Source organism: Lathyrus oleraceus, chromosome 5 (genome assembly GCF_024323335.1).
Source record: "Lathyrus oleraceus cultivar Zhongwan6 chromosome 5, CAAS_Psat_ZW6_1.0, whole genome shotgun sequence".
Lineage (NCBI taxonomy): Eukaryota > Viridiplantae > Streptophyta > Magnoliopsida > Fabales > Fabaceae > Lathyrus > Lathyrus oleraceus.
Window position 1 is genome coordinate 183,213,319 of NC_066583.1, and position 17,657 is coordinate 183,230,975.

Below are 17,657 nucleotides of genomic sequence, written 5' to 3' on the forward strand. Positions count from 1 at the left end.
TCTTAAAATAATTATTCTTTTATAATATCAATATAATATTTTTTGTTTTTTTTTCATATTATATTTCTATTAATTAACTTTTACTTTATTCAATAATTTTATTAACTATAATTAATAAAGATATTCTGGTAAATGATACTCATTCCGTTCTTTTATAAGTATCATTTTCTTTAAAAAAATTGTTTCTTTTTAATTGTCACTTGCAAAGTTCAATGTAGTATTAGTTGCATTTTTGTCAAAATTACCCCTAGATAACTATTACAAAGAGAGAAAAAGTAAAATGAATGTAATAAATAATTAAGGGTATTATAGATAAAAAAAGAATTATTATTTAAAAGTAACAATAATGATTAACTTTTTTGACATATGTAAAAAGTAAAAAAATACTCCCTCAGTTCCTTTTTAAGTGTCATTTTTTGGCTTTTTGCACATACCAATAAAGCTAATCATTATTGTTACTTTTTAAATAATAATTCTTCTTTTACCTATAATACCCTTAGTTATATATTACATTCATTTTATTTTTTTTCTCTCTCTATAATAATTACATAGGGGTAATTTTGATAAAGATACATTTAATACTACCTTGAACTTTGCAAGTGACACTTAAAAAGAAAAAAAAATTTATCAAGAAAGTGACACTTAAAAAGAAACGGAGGGAGTAACACTAAAAAAAGAACGGAGGGAGTATTAAATTTATCATTAAAAAAATATATAATTGTTTTTTTAAGAATCGTGCATAGGTTAAATATATTCACTCCGTCCCATAATGAGTGATCCAATTAACCATTTCACGTGTATTAAAAAAAGAAATAAATAAAAGAGAGAGAATAACATTTTTACTAAAGTATCCATAATCAAATATTGGAAATGATGAAATTAATATTAATTAGAGGGTAAACTTGAAAAAAATACATTGATTATTAAAATGAATCATTCATTTTAGAACACTTATTTATTTCAAATAAGTCACTCATTGTGAAACGAATAGAATAATATTTCTATGAGATAGATGGATGGAGTATACATTTGTAAAAATAAATTATAAATTCGAGATGAAATTACATTTATCAAATGTATAAACTGAAAAAAAAACCTTTTCAATGTTATTTTAACAACTTTTTGTACTTATATTTTGTTAAATAGTTAATTTTTTTTAATGAAGAAAGAACAATATCCTTAAAAGAATCGGTGGTTGGACCTAAACATAGATGGGACAATTGGGAACGTAAACTATCATTGTGATGGACACTCCCATGTGAGATGTCTATGGACTCGATTCTGGTGAATTTAGTAATACAATGCATGCTCCACGGAAGTTTCGTGGCAATTGTTGCACTGATGAGCACAGAAAAAGTTCATCATTCAATGCCTAAAATGGAAAACAGAAACTGGAGTAGCTTTCAAAGGTGCAGATGCACTTACTCAATAGTATTTCTTTTTAAATAATAATTTTTTTTACCTATAATATATTTAATTATTTGTTAGATTTATTTTATTTTTTATCTTTTTATAATAATTATTAAGAGTAGTTTTGACAAAAATATAATTAGTAATATTTTAAACTTTATAAATAATAATTAAAAAAACAAAAAATTATCAAAAAAAAAAAAGAAACATTTAAGAAAAACAGAGGAAATACTTTAGTAACACAATTTTTTTAATTGTAGTAACTTTAACAAGACTCTTTTAGTAATTAAGAGTATGATATTTTTTTTAATATTCATTAATATTATAAAGTGAATATTAAATTAGTATAAATATTTTATGAGATTATTTATTATGCACTGAGAGTGTAAAAAGATTTATACTGTCGATTCATCACCAGCCTCCATTTGCATTATTTTATATGTTTTTAAAATAAAAATCAAATTTATTTCAATATCCAACGTCTAGGATTAACTAACTGTGTTTTTACACTGTCACTGTATTTCAATTAAATCCATGTTTTACTGTAGAGTACTATTTAGAAATTCTATCTCAATTAATAGTAGATATTAATTAAATTGAACACAAACATATTGATTCGAACAAAGAGTCTCACATTGTGTATGGGTTTCTAAGGCTCATTGTCACTTCATTTATAAAATAATAATAATAATAATAATAATAATAATAATAATAATAATAATAATTTGATATTTTTTACTATCTTCTAACTTTTCCGTGCATTAACAAATTTTAAAAGGATATACCTATTTAATTTATAGAATACAAATTTATGAACAATCCTAGTATTGGTTTTGAATATGAACATCTTAAAAAAGAAGTTTATAAATCAGAATTTGATGGATCGGAATTTGATGGATCGGAAGATGAAAATTAGACTCTGAAGAAGTCAATTTCTAAAGAGGTCAACATCTGAAGGTAAGAGTCCGAGGGAGTCAGACTCTGAAGACCAGACTTTGAAGAAGTCTGCTTCTGAATATCAGAACCTAAGCCAATAAAAGCGCAAGGACCAAAGTGACTCTGATTGGTCAATGTCAACCTCTGAGCCTACTTTGTCACATGAAGACCTAATTTCTATTTTCTTTATAGAGTCAACTGAGATACAACTGATAATTCCTCTTGCAACAAAGGAATTTCAAACAAACTTTTAACGTTAATATCCATTTGGAGAAACATCTCAACGACTCTATTCAAGCTTCTCAAAGACTCTATTATGCTAGATCTCCAACGACTCTTTTCCTTCTCTATTTAAGGAGCTAAATACTTGAAGAAAAAAATTGAATATCAATTGACATTCAAAGAGAAGTTACTCTATCAAAACAAAAGCACAAGCTGAACTTAAGATTTTTTTTGTATATCTTAGAAAACCTAAAGTCTCAAAAGAGTCCATTTGCATTGTGTTCTTTATACACTTCTGATTATATATCAAGTGTATTACCTCAACAATGATTTATCTGTTAGTTTGGTTGTTAGAAGTCTCTTACTAAGTGTTTGAGCATTTGAAGTCTCTTGCTTGTGTGCTTGAGCATTGAAAGTCTCTTGCTTGTGTGCTTGAGCATAAAAGTCTCTTTCTTATGTGATTGAGCATTGGAAGTCTATTGCTTGTGTGCTTGAGCATATAAGTCTCTTACTTTAGTGTTTGAGCATTGAAAGTCTCTTGCTTGCATGCTTGAGAAAATTATACTCTTATGTGATTATAGTGTAAATTTCTTGTAAGTACAAGGAGACTGAATTACTCTCAAGTTGTAAGAGGAACCAGGATAACTATATGTGTCACTCTTCTTTCTTGCATTTAATATCCACTGTCGGCCTCTTACTGAATAAGATTATATACCTTGTGTTTAGAATCTGACCAAAGAGTTTAAAGAGAAAGAAAGAGTCAACACAATTTAACTCCCCTTCTTGTGTTTTTTTCACCTTTAGTTGGCATCAAAGCACTGTCTATTCTATACACTTAATAGTGTTGCAAAAACGATCCTGAGAAAAACATATTGAATTATGTGTGAAGTTTATGAATCTAGAAGTGGCACTCCTATTCCACATGCTACTATTAATCATGATTATAGCAACTAAAAAAAGAACAATTATACAACTAGACCTTCAACTTTTAGTGGAGACTCTACCATGTTTGAATGGTGGACGAACAAGATGTATACTCATATCATAGGTCTTGATGATGTGTTACGGGACATTTTGGAGGATGCCATTGATATTCCAATCAATGGAGTTGGAATGGTCTCTGATAGAAAAACTTGCATACCAGCTCAAAAAAGACTTATAGAAAGCATCATAGAGTTAGAGGCATCTTGCTAAGACCATTTTTAAATCCCTATGTGCTACCTATGAAGTGAATCAACAAGTTTAAGAAGCTAAGGCTAGCCTTTTGGTTCAACAATATGAGATGTTCAGAATGAAGGAGGATGAAGACATTGAAACCATGTTTTCCAGGTTTCAAGTTCTTGTATCTGGACTTCAGGTTCTGAACAAGATTTACACTACACTTAATCATGTCAAGAAGATTCTTAGGAGTCTTCTGTCAGATACAAACCTAAGGTGACAACTATTCAGGAGGCTACAGACTTAAACATATTAAGTATTTAAAGTCTTATCAACAATGTCCAAATCCATGAGATATGGCTTAATAGATATGAACCTGTCAGAAGTTCTAAGCCTCTGGCTCTGAAACTTGTTGTTAAAACTATTAAGGCTTATCATGTCTAGAATTTTGAAGAAGGTTCTCATGTAGAAGGCTCTGAAGATGACTCAGATGACGAGGAAATGATCTTTATCATCAAAAGGTTTCAGTATCTGGACAAGAAGAACAAGAGATTCTATGGAATAAGTAGTTTATTCAGAGTATCTAGCTCTAGATAAAAGTAGGATGATCATAAAGGATGCTTCAACTGCAAGAAGCCTAGTCACTTCATTGCTGAATATCCTGAACTACAAAAGGAGAAGTCAAAGAAGGGAAGCTTTCAGAAATATAGCTTCAGAAATAAATTCAATAAGAGTCTCATGGAAATATGGGATGAACTTGATATTGAATAAGACTCTAAAAAGGATAAAGAGAAATCCAACCTTGCTTTGATGACTCTTACATCTTCTGAAGCAGAATTTGACTCAAATTCTGATTCAGAGTCCGAGGAAGAGGATGAGATATTTTCTAAATTATCTCGTTCTGATTTAGTTACTTTCATTCAAGATCTCATGGGAAGATGTTAAGAGAAAGCCAAACATATGAAAATATTGAAGAAGCAATGTAATCTTTTGAAGGAAGAATTAAACTTTGTTCAAAGAAAAAATGAAGCTCTAGAGAAAGATCATATTGATCTAGTAAAGGAAGTGTCTGATAAATATCTTAATAAGCATGAAATGGTTCTTCAAAAGTTTATCATCAATGGTGTTAATAGAACTAAACTTGCTTCCATGATTTATGGAGTAAGTAGGAGCAGAGGTGAAAGTCTTGGTTACTTCCAAAAATATTTTAATCCAAGGTTTAAAACCTTAAGTAAACCAACACATCCTTCTTCTTCAAGCTTTGCTCAGAAAGGGCTTGAATCTTATTTTGTACCTGCTGCTAAAAATGCAAAGGTTCTAAACTAGTCAGAACCTAAAGTTGTTGAGTCAAGGGTTCTGAAGAAACTGAAACCTAAGACTCTAAAGTCAAAGGTTCTAAAGAAGCCAAAACCTAAGATATCAACAACTAAGGGTCTGAAAGGTTCAGAACCTAAGGCCAAGGTCCATTCAAGATAACAAACTTTTAAATCAAAAGTCTTGAATGATCCCAAGGCTTATCATATGAAAGTAAAGGTATACAACAAGAAGAAACTTGTCAGAACTAACACTAAATGACCCATAAGACTATGAGTACGAAAATCTCAAATTGTTTTTGCTACATATATACTTCAAGAGAGAAGTACAAAACAATAATGGTACCTATACAGTGACTGCTCATGACATATGAAAAGAGAAAAGCTTATGTTTCAAACCTTAACTCTGAAAGAGGGAGGAATTATGGGATTTGGAGGAAATAAAAAAGGAAAGACCATTGGTATGAGTACTATTGGTAACTCATTTATCTCAATTAATAATGTTTTTCTTGTTGATGGACTTAAACATAACCTATCACTACAACAAATAACGCCTTTTACCTCGGTTGAAAAAGAGGTCTTACCTCGGTTTCACAAGCGAGGTAACGAAGGGCGTCATGAGAAGTGCACACTTTACCTCTCGGCTTTTAAAAAACCGATGGATATGTGTAAAGGTCATGGGTTTGATCCCCATAGATACATTTTTGAAATTCTGAAATGGTGAAAACACATGTCCCATCGGTTTTGTCATTTCACCAATGGATATACCATATTTTCACCTCAATTATCTTAAAAAATCGAGGGGTAACACAATTTTGAGTTTATTAAAACTAATGTGGATTTCTTATTTCACTAAACCCTATACTAAACATATAACTTCTTAAAACTGGTTAGGAAAATAATTATATGAACAATTGTGTTATATTTGAAGAACAACTTACATTGATTAGTGATTTTGAAACATCATGCAACTCATCATTCATCTCACGTTGTTTTATGGTTAAAATCTCTACAATGTTTCAAGTTCTTTATTCAACACTTCCTTTTCTACCAATTAATTCTTGAAAGCATAAAATTTGATGCTTTTAAAAATGAACAAATATGGAAGAAAGTTGAACGAAAACTAGAAGTATTGGAGAGATTTTAATGATAAAACAATATGAGATGAATGATGAGTTGCAGAATGCAAGAAAATCAATAATCAGTGTAAGATAAGTTTAAGATACAACATAATTTTTCATATCAATATTTCCAAAATCAATTTACTAGGTTATATGTACAAAGAGGGGTTAATGAAACAAATAATCTATATTAGATATAATAAACTCAACTCGACGCAACAAGATGAGAGTTGCACAAAGAATCACAAAAAACATAATCTCAATCTCAATATCAATCTCTACTCAAACACAATAATAACAACTAAAATAAAACATATAGATTTAATAAACTCAACTAAAAAACAACAACTTATATTAAACAATAACACAAAAAACAATCAACAATATCAATAACAATATTAAGAACAACAACGTCAATAAACAACATCTAGGGTTTAAGGTCTCAACAAAAAAAATAACAACATCGACAAAAACAACATCAATAACAACAATAAAAACAACAAGAAAACCTCTAGGATCTTGGATCTCAACAATACCACAACAGCGACATCAACAATAATAATATGACAACAATATTAGTAGTGATGTTTGATGTACCCGATCTCTGAAGAAGAAGTAAAAGAAAATGATTTAGATCTCTAAAGAAGAAACAAGAGCATTAAACACATAACATCTTCGTATTGAAGATGATATATGTTTATGACTCTCTTTGTTAAGGGCTCTTCATTAGGGTTCTGTTTATGTTGTTTAGACAAGTGAAACTGAATGCTACAAGCTATATATATCCACCTCGGTTGGAAAGAAAACTGAGGTGAAATGTGGTGTATTTTTAGATTAAAAATAAAATATTTAAAAGGTGCCACTTTTAATGAGATAAAAACATAAACTGGGGATGATGGGATTCAGAGTATGTACACTAAATAAGTTTACCCCTCGATTTTCAAAATAACTGACGAAATATATTATATATATATTTTTTAAAAAGGGTGCGTCCAGATTTTTCAATTCGTCAGGTGAAATCGTTATCATGAAATGTATTATTTGTAGTAGTGTACTGGGTATTATTCAATTTTGTGACAGTGGTTATGAAGTCGTGTTTAATAAGAAAACTTTATAGTCATGAATAAATCTGACAAGTCCATAGTGTTCAAAGGTAGGAGGAAAGACAATGTCTATAAAATTATTTTTTCTGAATTGGTTGATCAGAAGGTATTTTTCCTTCTATCAATGAGTGATAAGAAGTGGCTCTGGGCGCAGAAGGTTAAGTCATGCTAATTAGATATTAATCTTTAAACTTACAAAGTGGAAACTTGTTAAAGGATTGCCAAAACTCAATTATCACTCAGATGCTCTTTGTGGAGCATGCCAAGTAGAGAAAATTAGTAAAACATCTTTCAAAACTAAAAGCATTGCCTCTAGGAGAAGATACCCTTAGAAATGCTTCACATTGATTTGTTTGGTCCTGTTAGTACTGCATCAATCAATGGGAAGAAATACGGACTAGTCATTCTTGATGACTATAGCAGATGGACTTGGGTTTAATTCCTTAGAACCAAGGATAAATCATATGTTATGTTCAACATCTTCTGCATACAAGTACACCCTAAAAAGGAATAAAGGTAAGAAGTGATCATGGTGATGAATTTGAAAATGATCCATTTGAACTTTTTTATGAAAATCATAGAATTCTCCCTGAGTTCACTTCTCCTAGAATTCCATAGCAAAATGGAGTTGAAGAGAGAGAATAGATCTTTACAAGAAATGGTCAGAACCATGATCCATGAAAATAACTTACTTAAGTACTTGTGGGCAGAAGTTATTAACATAACATGTTATGTTTAGAATAGGATGTATATTAGACCTATTATGAACAATACTTCATATGAGCTATTCAAAGGAAGAAAGCCAAGCACATATTATTTTCATCAGTTTGGATGTACTTGTTACATCTTAAACAATAAAGTCAATCTGAAGAAATTTGATGCCAAAGCTTATAAGGGTATCTTTTTAGGATACTCTGAACACTCAAAGGCATACAAGCTGTATAACTCTGAAACCAATATGGGTGAAGAGTCAATACACATCAAATTTGATGACAAAGAAATTGAGAGTAAAATGTCAGAGCTAGTTCATTTTTTTTTAGAAATCTGTGTATTTGAAGACACATCAACAGTTATAGGTCTAGAAGCTGAAAGTTCAGAAGCTAGCAATCCATCAAAAGTTGGATGCTTAGAAGCTATCAGAACTTCAGAAGCTGGTGATCCAGAATTGATACAACCTCAGAAGCTCATCTAGATGTTAAAGATTCTGAAGAAGCTCAAGATGGCTCCTCAGAATCATCACAATATAAGAAGACCTTCAAGTATAAGTCTTCACATCCATAAGAGCTAATTCTTAACAAAGATAATCCTAAAAATACAATATATGCCTTTAGAGAATAACATTCTATGTTATAACTACTCTTCATGACTGAACCCATTTATGTTGATGAAGCACTTTCTGATGATGGTTGGATTGTAGTAATGCAAGAAGAGTTGAATCAGTTTCAAAGAAATGATGTATGGGATCTGGTACTCAAACCTTTGCAGAAGAACATTATTAGAACAAAACAGGTATTCAGAAATAAGTTTAATGAGCAAGGAGAAGTGGTAAGAAATAAGGCTAAACATGTAGCTCAAGGCTATAGTCAGCAAGAAGGTATAGATTTCTCGGAAACCTTTGCACCAGTTGCAAGGTTAGAGGCAATCAGGGTACTTATCTCTTATGTTATTGATCATGAAATTATTTTATACCAAATGGATATTAAGAGTGAATTTTTAAATGGAATCATTTCTGAAGAAGGTATGTCAAAGAGCCACCTGGGTTTGAGGATTCGGTCTACCCATATTATGTTTTCAAACTTAAGAAATCACTATATGGGCTCAAACAAGCTCATAGAGCTTGGTCTGAGAGACAGAGTAATTTTCTGTTAGAAAATGGTTTTGAAAAAGGGAAAGTTGATACCACAATCTTCAAAAAGACACTTAAAAAATATCATCTTAATTGTCCAAGTCTATGTTGATGATATTATATTTGGTTCAACTAATGCTTTTCTTTGCCAATAATTTTCAAAGATAATGTAGGCTAAGTTTGAGATGGGCATGATGGGAAAGTTGAAGTTCTTACTTGGTATTCAAAGAAATCAATGTAAATATGGAGTCTATGTTCATCAGAATAAATATATAAAGGAGCTTTTGAAGAAGTTCAAGCAAGATGATTGCAAGATCATGAGCACTTATATGCATCCAACCTGCAACATGAGCAAAGAGGAAAGCAACACCAAGGTCTGTCAGAAGCTATATAGAGGTATGCTTGTCTCTTTACTTTATTTAACAACTTCTAGACCAAATATTTTATTCAGTGTCTGCCTGTGTGCATGATTTCAGTCAGATCCTAGAGAGACTCACTTAACAACTGTTAAGAGGATTTTTTGGTATTTGAAGGGAATAACCAATCTAGGGTTGTTTTATAAAAAATCCCTAGATTATTAACTAGTTGGATTATGTGATGCTTGTAACACCCTATTTCCCCCCGCACATAAATATACAATAAAATCAGAGTAGTCACACAATCAAATAGGATGTCACACATTCTCTTTTCAAAATATGCATGCCCTATAACACTTTAGCAAATAAAACAATAATCAACAGCTTCACTTAGGGTATCATCGTAGTAGAATTTATCATAATAAAGCATGCATTAATTAAATAATTTAAAATTCAAATGAATTTTATGACATAGTCAAAATCATAAACGAAATCTTCTCTCAAACATCAAAATATCAAACATGACAATATACATTAACTCTCTAACAAAAAGATTAGATAAAAGTCGCAAAACATTTTCCATTGTTACATATCAGAGCACGTAAAATAAAATGCAGAAAGAAAAATTGAAGAAACAACCTCATGTCTTCCTCCAACTTTAAAGCAGCTACTCAATTACCTGCTTATTTGTACTCCGAAGAGGAGCACATACCACATCAACAACAAAAGGGCGAGAAATCACAATCAATAATAACAATCATTATACCGCAAGGTAGGATATCTATACAACATATTCTAAACAATACCGTTCACTGTATATTACAATACATTCTCACACCCAAACTCATTAATCATTCACAACTCAACAAAATGTATATAATTCATTAGGCACCCCAACTCGACTATGCAACTCTATGCATGTGCATGTGGTATCATCAACATTTAGTTCTTTGTATGAACCAGTTTACAATCTCTAGGAACCCCAAGCCCTTTCTCTGGGCTCAAAACCCCCTATTTGAGCTTAGGACAAGCCACTAGTCCCCTATCTGAACTAGCAGACATGCCTTTGGCACAACTCTTATGATGCATGAACATATCATTAAATCAATGTGTTAAGACCCCTCTATGATCCTAACATAAATACATTAAAAACTCAAGTAATCGCCTCTCCAGATTACATCTCACCAAAATCTCAAAACGCACATTATCAATCCACATTGCAACACAAGCATGCTAATAATTCATCTCAATATAATTATATTTAAAACATGCAAAAATACAACAAACATCACTCAAAATAATCCATATTCACAACATTTCCATATTTCATACTTCTTCTCAAGCTTAACATCTCGTCATAGCAACATATTAAAACATTTCCACTACTCATAAAACATATTCCTCGAACTCGCACAACTCGACCTTTACTCGATCAAATAATTTTTAATAATCATTCTCATCAATTACTCATGTTATCACAATACATTCAGCCTTTTAAGTTATTAACAATTGATACTAATTTTTGTTAGCTTTTCGGACATCGTCTCATTTGGACTTACGGAACAAAAATTACAGCCAAAATCGTCGAACTGTGCAACAAAAGACAAAACAGACATTCTGGCAGTTCGGCGTCGACTCCAAGCACGTATGAGTCGACTCCAACTATGAAGTTTTAAAAAAGACTTCTTGTTGGTTTAGAGTCAACTCCAAACATGTATGAGTCGACTCCAACTGTTGTTTGTTGCCTAAAACCCACGTTTTACGTGTTTTGAAAGTATTTCACTGTTATAAAACCATCAAAACACTTCTTAACACAAAAACCACTTATTTCAAACACCTATTTTCTCATATTAAAACCCCACTTTTATTAAGCCTTAATTTTACCAATTAATATACCAGTTTAATCACCAATTCATCAAATCATCATCAAACCATATCTCTAAAACCTTTCGTATTGCAATAATCGTGGAAAACACACATACATACACAATACAAAATTTCAAACATCAATTCACACAAAATTCACATCAATATAATAAGGAGAATATCACTCCTCAAGAACACACATAGAGATTATCACAATCATCGTCCCTATTGGAGGTTAAGGACTCATCTACCATACCCCTCGTGCATAAGCCCTTATTGAAGGTTATTCGCCCCCTTACCTTAGATTTCTCCGGAAAAATTCTTTAAAGCTATTTCAATGGATGCTCTTCCTATGCCCTAGCTCTTGCCTCTTCCTCTTTCCACCCAATTCTGATTATCACGTATGAATCCCCTCACAACTCCTTAGTAACCTTTTATTAGTAACCTAACCCCTCAATTAGAGACTTCTAGCATTACCCTCACTTATTCCCCTATTCACCACACTGCCCTTATCATCTCTAATTTTATTTTAATAAAAATACTACTAATACTCCTTATTTTCTATTTTCTTATTTTAATTAAGTAATTCGATTAAAATAATATTATTTAATCATTAGAAACATACTCTAATAATTCTAGTCCACCTCTACCAATCTCTAATCACTCTCTACACTCTCACCTCAAGGTCACACACCCATGACACCCATATTAAATTAATTATCACACATAATAATCAACTTAAATCATAATAATTAAAATAATCCGATAAATCAAGAATTAGGGTGTTATAATGCTGACTATATTAGAGATAGGATTGAAAGAAAATTCACTAGTGGAAGCTGTCAATTCATAGGTGAAAACCTAGTATCCTAGGCTAGTAAAATACAAGCAACTATTGCTTTGGCTATATCAGAAGCAAAGTATATATCAGCTGCAAGTTATTGCACACAACTACTCTGGATGAAATGTCAGTTGGAATACTATCATATTGGTGAAAGCAGTACTCTAATATTTTGTGATAATACTGCTGTTATCTGATTGACAAAGAAAGCTATTCAACATTCTAAAACCAAACACATAAAAATAAAATATCATTTTATTAGAGACTATGTTCAGAAGGGTGTGATAGATATATAATTCATTGATATTGATCATCAATGGGTTGATATATTTACCAAACACCTTACTATTGAAAGATTTGATTTTATAAAAAAGAATTTGAACATGAATTTTGTTAAAGATTAATGCTTTCTTCGGAATGGAGGATCAGAGTCTGATGATGATAAGAAGCTACTGTGGTCAGAAGCTCTAAACTAGCTTATGATGAATAATAGCTTCTAATGCGACTCAACCTCTGATACTCAGAATTTGATTAGTTTCCTCTAATAGCATATAAGTGGAAGCATAGTTTTTTAACACCTATCCACTTATGTGTCATGAATCTAAAAGGTTTTCTGACACTTGGTTTCTGAGCCGTTGGATAATAATTGATGGTTAATGATGTAATTGTGTTTGAATACTATGTCACTCACCCAACTATTATTAACTGTTGGTTTTAAAATTTACTTAAATCTTTGTGATTTTGTTTGTTTTATGTGTGTTTATGTGTTATTAAACTTTGAACCAATTAATTTTCTGAATAAGTAGATTTTATGGTTTAGATGTTCCTAAGCCAGAATTCCTTTGGGAATTTTCTATCTTCTGATCTATGAGTTATATTAATATGCATGACTAACCACTTTCTGTTAAGGAAAATAAGTGTAACATTTTTCATGCAAATTCTTGTGCTATCAAAAATATTTGTATTATCTTTGGGAATTATTTTCCTGGATAAAATTAAATCATGTTTTGGTTCTCCCTAAGTCATTTCTTTTATGGTTATGTGATTCAAATTTCTTTTAAACTCATTATATTTTCTTAACACACACAACAACATTGGTTGAAATGGATGAAAACTTCTCTGAAACTCTCTTCTTGATGGCTCATCAAATGGATGTTAGTGGAAAAAGGATCATATAAAATGCACAGGAGAAATATATGTTATTTTTATTAATCAAGAAGATGGTACAATTATGCATTACTCTCATAAGCACTTAGATGCATTATAAAGGCTACAACTCTCAAACTACACCCGGATAAAAAGTTGCGGCTTCTAAGGTAGTTCATCTAGTCCTCATCGACATATGATCCATAATAATTAGTTATATCCTTATTCTTCTTAAGTTTATATATCTTGAAGACTGATGTTCTTCCCACCAAAGAAGCTCATACAGATGAACCAGTATGTGACTTTGAACCTTCAGCCTTATTGAGCTTATCATACTTATGTTTTCTTCCTTTAGCATCCCTAACATCCTTGCAAATCTCTTTGTAAGATCTCTCCTTGGAATTATTGGATGACTTGCTCATATTATCATATTGTGAAAATAGATAAAGGGAAATGAATTTGACTTTGCTGGTAACAGAAGACAACTTTTATAAAAAGTTTGGGATAAAGCAAAATAAGTGTTAATTATTGTGCACCAATGGACATTGGAGAGAGATATATTATTGGTTTTCAAGCACATCTCCCCAGCCCTGGCTTCTTTATTTCTATCAAATGCTCAATTTTCAAAACCGGTCTTGACCATCTCGTAAGCTGAAAAGTTGTTTCCCAACCATTCTAGCCAGTTTTCAATCTCTTATCAAAATAAAAAATTTAAATTATTATTATTTTTTGAAAAAGGGGGAAATCAAGCATGTTTTAAATTCATTTTTATCTAAATTTGATAAAATCCTAAACATTTTTATCTATACATTTTCTTTTTAGATTTTTGTGGCTCTGAAAACTTCTTTGGTTGCATGATATTTTTATTCAGTATCTTTTCTATTTCCTTATTTTATTTTTGGTGATGACAAAAAGGGGGAGTAGAATATAAAAGTATTTAAGCACCTGAAATCTGATAGTTATCATATTTGCTTAAATTCTGAAGAATTATTATTGTGCTTTAAATGTTCAAATTTAATTAACCTGGATAGGACTTAGGGGGAGCTTACAAACCTCACCTTATGGACTGTTAGACTCAGAGTGAGCTTACAAACCCTAGACCCTTAAGTCAACTTGTTAATTAAATTAATAACCATTGTTCTTTTTTATGGTAACAACCATTGTTCTTAAATACTTATGTTTGTCATCATAAAAAATGAGGAGATTATTGGAACAAAATTAGTTTGTCCCTTATCCTTTAGGTTTTGGTGATAACAAAGTATTTAAAGAACATTTGGGTATATTAATATTTGTTCAAATGTGTAGGATCATAGACTAAAAATTCATGAATAATCTTAGTATTAGTTATGACTATGAACATCTTAAAATAAGCTTATAGACCAGAATCTGATGGATCAAAAGCTGAAGACCAACTCTGAAGAAGTCAACTTCCGAAGAGGTCAACATCTGAAGGTCAGAGTTTGAGGAAGTCGGCCTCTGAAGACTAGACTTTGAAGAAGTATGCTTCTGAAGATCATAACTTGAGTTAGTCAAAGCGCAATGACCAATGTGACTCTGATAGATTGATGTCAACCTCTAAGCCTACTTTGTCATGTGAAGACCTAATCTCTATTTTCTTCATAGAGTCATTTGAGATACAACTGATAATTTCTCTTACAGCAAAGGAATTTCAAACAAGCTTTCAACGCCAGTATCAATTTGGAGAAACATCTCAATGACTCTATTCAAGCTTATCAAAGACACTATTATGTTGGATCTTCAATGACTTTTTCCTTCTCTAGTTAAGGAGTTAAATACTTAAAGAAAACAATTGAATATAAATTGACATTCAAAGAGAAGTTACTCTGTCAAAACAAAAGCACAAGTTGAAGTTAGGATTTCTTATCCTCGTAGATCTTAGAAAACCTTAAGTTTCAAAAGAGTCTATTTGTATTGTATTATGTATACACCTCTGATTGTATATCAAGTGTATTACCCCAACAATCATTTATCTGTTAGGTTTATTATTAGAAGTCTCTTACTAAGTGTTTGAGCATTTGAAGTCTCTTGTTTATGTGCTTGAGCATTGGAAGTATCTTGCCTGTGTTCCTGATCATAGAAGTCTCTTACTTGTGGGCTTAAACACTGGGAGTCTCCTGCTTGTGTGCTTAAGCATAGAATTCTCTTACTTTAGTATTTGAGCATTGGAAGTCTCTTGCTTGTGTGCTTGAGCAAATTTTAATCTTGTGTGATTATAGTGAAAATCTCTTGTATGTACAAGGGGATTGAATTAATCTCAAGTTATGAGTGGAAAAATGATAACTTTGTGTGTTACTCTTCTTTCTTGCATTTCATATCCGCTACCTGCCTCTGACTGAATCAAATTCTATACCTTGTGTTTAGAATCTGACCAAAGAGTTTAAAGAGAAAGAAAAACTCAACACAATTCAACCCCCTCTTCTTGTGTTTTTCTGACTTTCACAAGGCATGCATATGCTAGAGCGGTAATTGTTCTTATAAGATAATACAATCAATAGTAACAGTTCTTCCAAGCTTCCACTATCTTCTAAGACACAAGCTCTCAACGTTTTCTCTAATATTTAGATTGTTTTTTTATTATGCGTTTGTCTAAGGATAATAGTAGGAATTAAGGTAAGTTGAGTCATGTATGCTAGGTGAAAATGTATTCGAAAATGGGAGGTAAACTTAGGGTCTCTATGAAACTATGTTGGGAAAAACATCATGAAGTATTACTATATCCTTAATGAACATTCTTGATAACTTAATGGTATGTTTGGCTCTCTTGACAAGGATGAACTGTTTTTACTTAGCTAACCTATCTACTACTACCCAAATGGAACCATAATCGGACTATGTCCTAGGTAGACCTACCACAAAGTCCATAGTTACATTACCCATTTCCACTAAGGGATTACTAAATGCTCCAACAAATCCACCAATCCTTGATGTTAAAACTTCACCTTATGGAACACTAGGCATATTGCTATATACAATGCAATCTCACTTTTCATTTTGGGCCACCAATAAGTTTTCCTAAGGTCTTTGTGCATCTTAGGGGTTCCCAGGTGGATAGAAAGTACACTATTATGGGATTTATATAGAACCTACCTCTTTAGGTTCTCATCATCCGGAGCAAAAATCTTGCCATGAGATATGATCAGTCCATCTAATGCAATTGTGAATTCAGGTTGAGTTATGTTTCCTTGTAGGCATTCATCACTTAATTGTGCTAATTAAATCCTATCTTTCAGGTTACACAAAATTTCTAGTGACCAAATTAAAAATCTAAAGAATCTGCGCCAGGAGCCGACTAACCCTGCAAATTTTTTAACTTCCATAACAGTTTTAGGTTACTCATAGTTCAACATGGCTTCTACCTTTGTTGGGACTACTTCTACTCGTCACATGGGCTAAGAACATTACATATTGCATCTAAAACTCACACTTAGTTTTGAAAACAATTTCTTCTCTTTCAAAACCTATAACATTATCCTAAGGTGTTCTCGTGCTCCCTCAAGAGTCTGATAATAAATAAAAGTATCATCAATGAAAACTACTACTAATTTATCCAAATAAGATTAAAATATTATATATATGCAAACCATGAAAAAAATGCTAAATTTTCCATGCCAAAAGGCATAACCAATAATTCATAATGAATATAGTGTGTTATGAAATCTATTTTAAGTATGTCTTCCGAATTACCCAGATTTGATGATATCCTAATCTCATATCAATCTTGGAGAAAATTGTGGCTCCTCCAAGTTGATCTAGAAGATCATCAATTCTAGGAAGTGAGTATATATTTTTAATGGTGACTTATTCAATTGCATATAGTTTATGCATAATCTCATGCTTCCATCATTCTTCTTAACTAGTAATACTGGATCACCACAAGGTGGGATACTAAGCCTTATAAACCCCTTGGTTATAAATTCCTCTCATTGGACCTTAAGCGATGGTGTGCTAGAAATATGTTTAGCTCTATAGCTCAAATATATGGAGAATTTTATCTTTCTCTTAGGGGGAAAGGTCACTACATGTGTAGGGAAAACATAAGTGAATCCTTTGAAAATGGGAATCATGATGCCAATAAGTTTAAATCCTAAACTTGAGATTATTTTGGAGGAATATATGTAATCTTTTATATAAGGCATTGCGCGAGGTGAGAGACAATTGGACCATGATTAACCAGTATCATAACATATTTAACAAAGTGGACATAAGTAAATAATCATTTCTTCACAATCTAAAAGCACATGGTTAGTTGATAGCCAATCCATGTATAGAATGATAGTCACCTCTTTTATGAGTATATATTTTAAGAATAGAGTGCACA